This window comes from Tenrec ecaudatus, unplaced genomic scaffold (assembly GCF_050624435.1).
Source record: "Tenrec ecaudatus isolate mTenEca1 unplaced genomic scaffold, mTenEca1.hap1 Scaffold_421, whole genome shotgun sequence".
Classification (NCBI taxonomy): Eukaryota; Metazoa; Chordata; class Mammalia; order Afrosoricida; family Tenrecidae; genus Tenrec; species Tenrec ecaudatus.
This window is the reverse complement of record NW_027459317.1, coordinates 211706-223692: the sequence shown is the minus strand read 5'-3', so window position 1 is coordinate 223692 and position 11987 is coordinate 211706.

Below are 11987 nucleotides of genomic sequence, written 5' to 3'. Positions count from 1 at the left end.
TCTACCCGTATTTGTAAGGTAGAATTGGGATCATGATAGTGGGAGGGAGGAAGCATTAAAGAACTAGAGGAAAGCTGTATGTTTTATCTTTACTATACTATACCCTGACTGGTTTGTCTCCTCCCCAAGGCCCTTCTGTAAGGGTATGTCCAGTTGCCTATAGATGGGTTTTGTGTCCCCATTTCGCACTCCCACTCATCACAGTGATAGGACTTTTTGTTTTTTGATGCCTGATACCTGATCCCATTGACACCTCGTGATCACACAGGCTGGGCTGGACACTATTTACACAAATAATTAGGGTTGATGTTGGAACAAAACTTTCAACAAAATTCATTCCAAAAGGTAGCAACATGCATACCTGACTAATACATGTCATAACAAAATAAGAAGAGCATTAAAGTAGTAAATATTTGGTATTCCTGGATCACCATTCATTAGGCACCCTGAAGGCCAGAGAGTCAAACCAAAGTCCAATAACTGCCAATTCCATAACTTGGGATAGCAGTCATCATCTTCTCACACTGATGAATTTCAGTCTTAAATCAAAGGGCTCCTGATGAGTTTGAATGAAAGCCCAGTTTACAAACTCCAGTGAATGTAGCTTCCACAAGGATTCTTTCTGGTGTGGCCTATGAAAGATATTGTGTGCCTCCAAAGAACAATATTAAGTCCACGAGTCTGTAGCACACACCCTGGATTACCAAGAGCTGGATAGAAAGTAGGTCCAAAAGGTCCAATTAAGTGGGCCTCTACTCAAGTACTCCCTCAACGCAAGAACACTTTGTTCTAGTCACCTGGCATTCTGTGATAACCTTCCCGCCAGAATTGCTGAAGACAAATGGGTGCATAAGCAAATGTAATGAAGAAAGGTGATGGTGTCCAGCAATGCAAAGATATAGCATCTGGGGTCTTACAGGCTTGAAGATGAACAAGTGACTCTCTCTAAGAAGCAACAAAGCCCACATGGAAGAAGCACACCAGCTTGTGTGATAAAGAGGTGTCGAAGGGATCAGGTATCTGGCATCAAAGACCCAGAACAAAAAGCCTTATTGATGTGATTGAGGGGGAGGGTGGACTGGAGACCCCAAACCCATTTGTAGACAGCTGTGAGAGTAGTGGTAACAAGAGGGGGCACTGATCACAATGTAACCCCTCCTTGGGCATGGGCAGTAGAAAAGAGGGTAAAGAGAGACCTCGGACAGTGTAAGACATGAAAAATTAATAACAATTTATGAATTATTAAGAGTTCGTGAAGAAGGGAAGAGGGAAAAATGAGGAGCCCATGCCAAGGGCTCAAGTAGAATGAAATTGTTTTGAAAATGATGATGGCAACAATGAACAAATGTGCTAGACACAATGGATGGATGCATAGATTGTGATAAGAGCTGTATGAGCCCCCAAGAAAATGATTTTGATCAGAATTGTGTTCTATCTATAGATTTATTGCTTTCAGTAATATTCACATTTTGATTTTTCTGTAGTTTCCTTTGTACAGGTCTTTTGTTTCTTTGGTTAAGTTTATTCCCAGGTATTCATCTTTTGTATGGATATTATAAATGATATTGTTTTCTCTTTTTTATTTTTTTTCTTGATGTTTTTATTTTGGAGCTCTTCAATAGCATATTAAAATTGATTTCTGCTTATTAATCTTGTATGCCATTACTTTAACAGATTCGTTAGTACTTTCCAACAATCTTTCTGTGGAGTCCTTGGGGCTCTCACTATGTAAAATCATACTATCTGCAAATAGTGACACCTTGACCTATTTTTTGCCCAATTATATTCCTTTTATTTTAAAATTTTTTTGCTGTCTGTCTGGCTAAGATGTTTATTGTAGTACAATGTTGAATAAGAATATTGATGAGGGACACTCTTATCTACTTCCTGTTTTCATTTTTTCTAAATGATCGTGATCAGGTTTTGAGGATTATGCTCATTTCATAGAATGCGTGTGGGAGTTTGCTGTCAGTTTCTATATTTTGGAATAGTCTGCACAGAATTAGTTATGGCTCTTCCCTGAATACTTGCTAGCATTCTCCTGTGAAGGCAACATACATACTTCTTTAGAATCTTTCTTGGTTGGAAGTCTCTTGGTGACCTCTAATTCTTCTTTTGCTCTACATGTATCTTTTTATTTCATTTGGATCTTTTGTGATGGCACCCTTTTCATCTCAAATTCTAGATATTTGCATCTTTCTTTTCCTTTGTTAAGTTTTCTAGCAGTTTGTCGATTTTGTTAATCTTTTCATAACCAACTTTTTGTCTTGTTGATTTCCCCCCCATTTTTCAGTTCATTTATTTCTGCTTCAATTTTTATTAGTTCTTTCCCTTTATTGTTGAAGGACTTATGTGGTTTCCCTCTTTCTACTTCTTGGAAGTGTTTTATTAGTATTGGTTTTGGATTTCTCTCATATTTCGTGTGTGTATTGATTGCTATAAATTGACTTCAGATAACTGCATTTGTTGTATCCGAGTTTTTGGTATGATGTGTTATAGGTTTGCTTGTTTTAAGGAGTTTCTTAATTTCTCGTTTTCGTTTACTCTAGTGTCCAGTCATTTTGAAATGGTATGTTGTTCAGTCTCCATGTGTTTGTCTTTTTGTTCCTTTTCTTTCTGTTGTAGATTTCCAGTTTTATAACATTGTGATCTGAGAAAATGAATTGTTGAATTCAAAATTCCTTTATTTTTTCCTCCTCAGGAAATAACCTTTATTTCTCCCTTGTATTTGAGGGATATTTTTGTTCAGTATAATATTCTTGGCTGGCTTCCTTCCGCCCCACCCCCCCTTCCACCCGTCACAATTGTATATATGTCATTCCATTGTCTTCTTGCCTGCAGGTCTTTTGCTGAGAAGTCTGAATTTATCCTTTTCAACTTTCCTTTGTAGATGACTTTTCCTTTTTCTCTACCTGCCCTCAGATTCTCTCCTTTTCTTTATGTCTTGATGTTTTCTCTTTGGTTGTCCATTCTTCTCAGCTTGTTGAATAGTATGTTGAAATTTTCTTCCATGGTTTCTTGTACTATTCTCTGTAGATTTTTTTTTTTGGTGGTGTTCTTTTCCCAGCATTTCTTTTCTTTTTTCTTTTCTTAGATGGGTTCTTATGATAGTGTCCTACAGGATTTATTTGAATGCTTCCGGGTTTTTTTGTTGATTGCTTCTCTTGTCTACTGTCGTGAGGGTAATTGTCTTCAAGCTCATTTATTTTATTTTCCTTTTCCATTTTATTCCTCTAGCCTTTTACTATGTTGCCTAATTCAGTTATCTCATTGCTTATCTTCTAGAATCCTTTGGTTTAAGGATGTTAGTTTCTCAATTTCTTCTGTTTTTCTCATGAACATTCCCCAGATCTCTTGACCTAAGCATCATTCTTCTGAATTCTGTTACTGGTGGTTCACAATCACATCTTCAGACTATTCCATTGGTTTGAGTGCTACTTGGTTGTTCATGTTTGTTTTTCTTGAATTTGGAAGCTTTCTGTGCTTGACTGCTGTTTCTTCAGCATTGTGGTGTGTGAGCTGCTGGTCATACAGAGGTAGAGTTTGTCTAGTGACACAGGTGAGTTCTAATAGGAGCTGGAAAACATACAGTGGTGAAATGAAAAGAAGGGGAAAGGTGCCTAAGTGGGGATAGTGGCTGGGAAAAATAGAATAAAATAAAAGTAATGATAAGAATAAAGTAATGATAGTAATAAGTGACTGTGAATAAGCCAACAGACTTGCAAAAATAATGGGAAAATATTTTCAGAGGGGTAATCACAATAAGGAGCTCTGGTCACATAATGGTTATGTATTGAGTTGTAATCCGAAAGGTCAACATTTTAAAACCACCAGCTGCTCCGCCAAAAAAAGGAGACTTTCTATTCCCATAAACAGTTACAGTCTCAGAAACTCACCGGACAGTTTTACCCTGTCCTATAGGATCACTGTGAGTTGACACTTGCGGGCAGAGAGTTAATCTCAATTAATAGGTTTCATGGAAAGATATTTAATGAGAGAACAGCAAGAAAATAGAAAGATAATTGATAGAAGTACAAGGATCAAAAAAAAAAAAAACTTGGGTATGGTTGTGGGTACCAGATTCTGCTATTGTGGCAATGTGAATGAATGTGAGCATATCTGTGCACGTAGGAGGTCCTGGAAAGCCCATGCTAGAGTGGGTATGCTGGGATACACAGACCTGTCTCTTCCTGGGAGGAATGTGGATTCTCAGGAGGGTGGAGTCACTCCAGAAGAGGAAGTAGGAGATCAAAAAAGAGAGAGAGAGTATTAAAATAGAACAAAAGTACAAAATCCAAAATTATATATAATAAAGCTACCTTGTGGGTGGGGATTCCTGCTCTTTTAGTAGTCTGTGTGTACATGTATGCGGTATCACGGCGCTGGCACACGGGATGGAATGCCTTGTAGAACAAAGCAGGAAAAGAGGAGGAAGATGGGGAAATGGTACAAAGCGTACCTTGGGTACTGAGCATGTGTGTACCAAGCTGCCCAAGTGATCTGCTAGCTATCTGTGTCCCTAGAGGCCAGGGAGGTAGAGGGTTGGCTGGCTGACTGTCTTTTCTCAGGGGCCACGAAGAATCACGATGCTTGTAGAAGCAACTCATGTTGCTGCTCATCCGTAAAGGGGAGTCTGTCAGCAGGCCTTGCTGCTTTCCACTTTGAGAAACTTGGGTCAACTTGGCTTTTAAGTTGAATTTCTTGCTACCAGGAAGTGCAGAATCTCTCTCATAGTGGAAACTCTTTGGTAGTTGCTGAGCACATCTTCCCGGGCTTGTTATATGGTGGCCATCTTACCCCATTTTCTGTCTTTTTCTACTTGAGGTATTATAGTAGTATAGATGTATTTTTTTTCTCACAACAACAACCTTACATTATTTATTGTTAAACTTGATTAGGAAGTAAAAAAACAAGGAATAAACCAGATTATTTGCCGATTGAAGTTCAATTCATCAGATGGGGACAAAAATCTTAATTCATGATATGAGCCTGGGAAAATGCGGCCATGCGTGCCATCCTTCAGGGGGCTCCTTACAGACCCAGCTTGGTTCTTCTCCAATGTCTTCTCTTGGAGTTGTACCTGATTTTATTACCGGTTTTCATTCGAATCCATTGGGGAATGGGCAGATTCTGCTTCTGTTTCTTGGCCAGGAATCTCTTGATCCTGAAAGTCTTATGAGATGACATGGTGAAGTCGGAGCACCACCACACTCGGGGTGGCAGAGAGACGGAGAGGTAGATGTATTTTTTAATATCATTTTACTAGGGGCTCTTACACCTCTTATAGCAACCCATATATCAATTGTATCAAGCACATTTGTACATATGTTGTCACCATTATTTTCAAAACATTTTCTAATTGAGGCCTTGGTATCAGCTCCTGTTTTATTTCCCTCCTTCCCTCCCTCACCCTCATGACTCCTTGTTAAATTATAAATTATTATTATTTTCATATTTTACACTGTCTGCAGTCTCCCTTTACTCTGTTGCTTGTCCCCTGCAGGTGGGGAGTGGCTTATATGTCGATCATTGTGACTGGTTTTCCTTTTCTCCCTTTCCTCTCCCATCTTCCCCTTCCCCTCATGGTATTGCTACTCCCATTACTGTTCCTGAGGGATTTATCTGTCCTGGATTCCGTGTACCAAGAGCTCTGATATGTACTAGGGTACATGTTCCTGTCAAGCCAGATTTGTAAGCTAGAACTGGGGTCAGGATAGTGGGGTGCCAAGGTCAATTAAAGAGCTAGAGTAGTGTGTATTTTGTTGGTGCTAAACTTCACCCTGACTGACTTGACCCTTCTGTGAAGAGATGTCCAATTGTTTACAAATGGGCCCTGGGTCTCCACTCCACCCCCCCCAATTCATATCTATATGATGGTTTGTTTTGGGTCATCTGATACCTGATCCTGTTGACACCTTGTGATCACACAGGCTGTGTGCTTCTTTCATGTGGGTTTTATTGCTTCCCTGCTAGATGGCCGCTTGTTTAACTTCAAGCCTTTAAGACCCCAAACACTGTATCTTTTCATAGCTAGGCACCATCAGCTTTCTTCACCACATTTGCTAATGCACCCATTTGACTTTAGCTATCATGTCAGGAAGGTGAGCATCACAGAATGCCAGGTTATTAGAAGGAAGTGTTCTTGCGTTGCGGGAGGACTTGAATAGAGAACCAATATTCATCTGCAACCTTAATATTAAACATAAATATATGAACATAGACCCATATCCCTATCATTATATAAGTATATTTTTATATATGTGTGTATATTTACACCTCTATAAATGTCTTTTGCCTCCAACAAACGATCCTTGAACTAACTACAAGTTTTCTTTCTTGATGTGTTTTGTTTTGTTCTTTGTCAGTGATTTGTTGTTGTTTTGTTGTCTGGTTGTATACTGTTGCTTTGTTTTCCTCTGTCTTATTTTCGTGCATGTTATTGTCTCCACAGGTCTGTCTAAATAAGACAGGCTGGATGAACTATCTGGAGGAAAAACAATGGACCGACAGTTCCGGGGGGGGCTTGGGATAGGGGAAGTGGGGGGGTAAGGAAGTGGTGTTAACAAACCCAGGGACAAGGGAACAACATGGGACCCAAAATGGTAGTGAGGAGGGAGTGGCAGGCCTGGTAGGGAATGATCAAGGGTAAGGTTACATAAAGAAGAGGTATAGCTGTAACCCAGGTGGGGATGGAGCTTGGTAGTAGGGCAGGAGGAAAGTCAAGGGAGATGGAGGAAAGAGCTAGGAGTCAAAGGGCATTTATAGAGGTCTAGACAAAGACATGTACATGCAAATATATATATGAGGATGGGGAAATAGATCTATGTTTCTGTATTTATAGGTTTAGTTTTAAGGTGGCAGAAGGACCTTGGACCTCTACTCAAGCACTCCCTCAATGCATGAATACTTTCTTTTATTAAGTTGGCACTCTACGATGCTCACCCTCCCTACACAACTGCTGAAGCCAAAGTGCGTGAACAAGTAAATGTAGTGAAGAAAGCTGATGGTGCCCGGCTATCAAACGAGATAGGGTCTGGGGTCTTAAAGGCTTGAAGATAAACAAGCGGCCATCTAACTCAGAAGGCACAAAGCCCACATGGAAGAACACACCAGCCTGTGTGATCCCGTGGTCCTGAAGGGATCAGTTATCAGGTATCAAAGAACAAAAAAATCATATCATTGGGTGCACACCTCCATGATACGATCACCAATGACAAACGGGTGCATAAGCAAATGTGGCGAAGAAAGCTGATGGTACCCGGCCATCAAAAGAGATAGTGTCTGGGGTCTTAAAGGCTTGAAGGTGAACAAGCGGCCATCTAGCTCAGAAGCAATAAAGCCCACATGGAAGAAGCACACCAGCCTGTGCAATCACGAGGTGCCAAAGGCATCATGCAAAAAAAAAAAAAATATATATATATATATATATATACCGTAGTGAATGAAGGGGGAAGTGCAGAGTGGAGACCCAAAGCCCATTTGTCAACCACTGGAGATCCCCTCATAGAGGGGTTTAGGAGAGGAGATGGGTCAGTCAGGGTGCGATGTAGTACCGATGAAGAACACAGCTTTCCCCCAGATCCTGGATACTTCCTTCCCCCAACTACCATGATCCGAATTCTACCTTGCAGGACTGGATAGGGCAGAGGTTGTATGTACACTGGTGCATATGGGAGCTGGAGACACAGGGAATCCAGGGTGGATGATACCTTCAGGACCAGGGGTCTGAGGGGTGATACTAGGAGAGTGAGGGTGAGTGGGTTGGAAAGGGGGAACCGATTACAAGGATCCACATGTGACCTCCTCCCTGGGAGATGGACGGCAGAGAAAGGGAGGAAGGGAGCCTCCGGATAGGGAAAGATATGACAAAATAACAATCTATAAATTATCAAAGGCTCATGAGGGAGGGGGGACCGGGGAGGGAGGGGGGAAAAAAGAGGACCTGATGCAAAGGGCTTAAGTGGAGAGCAAATGCTTTGAAAATGATTAGGGCAAAGAATGTAGGGGTGTGCTTTATACAATTTATGTATGTATTTGTATGGATTGTGATAAGAGTTGTATGAGCCCCTAATAAAATGTAAAAAAAAATGTCTTTTGCCTCCTTTCCTCCTCTATTTCCCTTTACTTTCCTCCTGTCCCACTATCATGTTTGACCTTCATTTGGCTCTCAGTAATTCCTCTTTCAGCTACATTGCACTTGATCTAACCCCACCAGGCATTCTACACCTTCCTCTCCATCAATTTTAGATCTCTTGTTGTTCCCTGTCCGTGGGTCTGTTGGCTCCCCTCCCCCTTCCCTAGCTCTCCCTTTCTATTATCCCCTGGAACCGTCGGTCCCATTTTCTTCTCAGGATTGTAGGATTTGAATTTTTCTAATATGGTTATAAAGTTCTTTCCTGTTGTTTTGTTTATATAGTGGATAACATTGATTGTTTTTCTAATATGTAACCATCATTGCACCCTTGTTATGAATTCATGTTGGTCATGATGATTTACTTTACTGAGATATTTATTGTTGGCTTTATTAGGTAGGGTTTTGTTGAGATATTTTTACATTTATGTTCATAAGGGATATTGCTGTATTATTTTCTTTCCTGGCTATGTTTCTGTCTGATTTGGGTATAATGATTTTACAAGTTTCATAAAATGAATTTGGGGACTTTCCATTTTTATTATGTCCTACAATGGTTTGAATAAAATTGGTGTCAACTCTTCTTTGAATGTATTGGGAGTTTTTAATTGCATGACTTGTTTCTCTTTTCAATATGTATGTTTACTTTTCCTGCTTCAGTGTGTTCGTGTATGATAGATGGTGGTGTTGTTGCTGTTATTGGAAGGTGCTGTGGAGTTATTCCAACTCAGTGTTCCTATGGACAATAGAGCAAAACCCTGCCCCATACTGTGCAGTCCTCACTATTGTTCTTATCTTTGAGCCCAGTGATGCAGCTACTGTGTCAATCCATCTTGTTGAAGGTTTTCCTCGGTTCTAAAACCCGGTACTTTTATCATGCGTGGGACACGTCTCCAAGGTCTGTCTCCCTGGACAACATGTCCAAAGTACATTAAACCAAGTCTCGTCATTTTCTGCTACAGAGCCTTCTGGATGCACTTTTTCTAAGACAATTTTTGTTTTCAGTTCCTCTTTTTAAGTAACTTATTTTTCCTCAATTGCTGTCAGGATTCCTGTCATTTGTAACTTTCATCATGATATGTCATGATTATTTTATTTCAGTCAGCCCTGCTTTTGGTTTGTTTAGCTTCATGAGTACATTTGTTACCATGTCATGATATATTAAGGAAGTTTCCTTCTCTCTGCTCTTTTGATTGTTTTGTTTGTTTCTTCCTGTTTTTTTGTCCAATCACACATAATGTACTTGATGTTGTCCCACAGAATTCTGTGATTTTCTCTAGATTTTCTTGTCTATTTTAAAAATTATTCCTTTACCAAATTAGGTTGAGAGATTTTCTTTAATCTCACTGATGAACTCTCTCTGATTCAATTCTAGTCCATTTGCTCTTTTTTAAAATTAAAAGATCATACTACTGGGGACTCAGTTAGTTTATTGTGCCAACCTGGCCGATAAACACATGTGGGGTTAATTGAAGGGCAGAGGGATAAATGGCTCAGTGAGCCTCACCTTTCTAGTTCTCGGGTCTCTTGCTTTGTGGTCACACCAGGGTGCAACTGCTTTCGCAGTTCCCTGCTTCAGCTTGCAAGACAGACTTCCTGCAAGACATCCCCAGGGAGAAGCCACATGAACGTACCCCGATGCAGCCCTGGGTGCTGGAGCACCCACGTGGAGACCCCTGCCAGCGCTGAGATGCTTACATATTCATTGACTCAGCTTTCCTCTGCAGTCGACATCATTGTGTCTGTTTTGTGAGATGGAGCAGGACTTTGTGGACTGTTATTGGACTAATGGGTTAATGTTGGACTTGTGGGCTTGGGCAGCACTGGGTTGGGATATTTTCTTGATGCGCACTTAACCTTTACATACAACTCTCTCTTATACACAAGTTGCTGTAGATTTACTTCTCCAAAGTACCTAGACTAATAAAGGGGCTCTTAGAGCTCTTATAACAATCAATACATCAATTGTATCAAGCATATTTGTACATATGTTGCCAAGATTATTTTCTAAACATTTACTTTCTATTTGAGCCCTTACTATTAGACCCCAGGGACTCTCAAGGGGCAGGATTGTACTAGGAGGCCAAGAGGTGCAGTCCTTATGCCCTTGTGATGATACTGGCCTTGCTGTGCCCCAGGGTCAGTTAGCCCCTAGGGCAAGGCAGGGCATGAAGTGAGACCAGTGTTAAGAGCTCCGCTGGTGTAGGCAGTCCCCAAAGGAGAGAAGGCCACCGTTGATCCCAAACCCTAGCGAGGTGATCTCCTGGCTGTCTTTTCAGGCAAGTGGGGGAGATATGTCAGTTACGTGGGCGCTGACAGAAAATGAACCAGCCATGTGATGGACATGGGGCTTAGAGGAGCCAGCAGAGAGCAGGCTGCCACGGTCAGGCCTTATCATGGGTTTAGAGGCCAGGGTCAAAATATCAGTCCCTCTTTTTCCCCTCCCTCCCCACCCCACCTTGACCCCTTGATAAATTATAAATTATTATTATTTTCATATCTTAACCTACCACTCTCTCCTGTCACCCTTGGTTTCTGTTGATCGTCCCCCTGGGGTGGGGGTGTGGTTATGTGTCAATCATTGGAGTCACCTTTCTCCTGCCCTCCTGGTATCACTACTTCCATTGTTATTCCTTGATTCAGTGTGTGTCTCGAGCCCTTATCTGTATCTGTGTACATGTTCTGGTCTAGCCCTCAGTGAAAGGCAGGACTGGAGTCATGGTAGTGGGGGGTGAGGAACCTCAAGGAACCAGAGGAATATTGTATATTTCATTGGTGTTATACTGCATCCTAGTTGACTCATCCCTTGTGACCCTTTTGCAAGGAGATGTTCCATTATCTACAGATGGATTTGGGGGTGTGTGTGTGTGTGTGTGTGTGTTTTGGGTCTTCTGATGCCTGTTACCTGATCCCATCTCATGATCACACAGGCTGGTGTGCTTCTTCCATGTGGGTTTGTTTATCAGCTAGACAGCTGCTTGTTTAACCTCAAGCCTTTTAGATCCCAGATGCTATATCTTTTGATAGAAGAGGTACCATCAGCTTTCTTTTTTTTTTTTAATATTAGCATGGTGTGTTTTATTTTTGCAGTACTTTCACATATCCTGCTCCAATTAGTGATACTTATTTTCCCCAGAGATAAAGAAAACAAGGGAATGGGTTATTAAGCTAAACTGAAATAAGGTATGAATAGCAAACTAGTAAATGTACAAGTAATTTTCTCACATAACACTTGATCACTAGAGTATGAATAGCAGCTTCTCCAACTCTGACACCAAGCGATTACATTTAATGCGATGGAAAGTTAATGTCCAAGCCTGGGTGAGCAGCATCTGACACTTGTCAGAGCCAGTCTTAGTTTTCTGTTGTTGTTGTGGTCGGGTGCTGTCGAACCAGCTCCACCTCACAGTGACCCTCTAGACAAGAGAGCACACCCCATCCAGTCCTGAACCATCCCCAGTATCGCTCTATTTTTGCATCATTGTTGCAGGCAATCCATCAGCTTTCTTTACCACATTTGCTTGTGCACCCATTTTGTCTTCACCGATCATGCCAGGAGGGTGAGCATCACAACATGCCAGGTTCTTAGAACAAAGTATTCTTGTATTGAAGGCAGGCCCTGAGCAGAGACCTAACGTCCATCTACTACACCAATGTCTTGCCATATATGATGTACATAGACCAATACCTCTATTTTTATGAATTAATGTATTTACATAGGTACACACTTATGCTTATACCTCTATCTATAGCTTTGCTTCCTAGATCTTTCCTGTTTCTTTTTACCTTTCTTCTACCTCACCATCACACTCACCCTTCTTCCACCTTAGTAGTTCTTCTCAGCTAAACTGCTGTT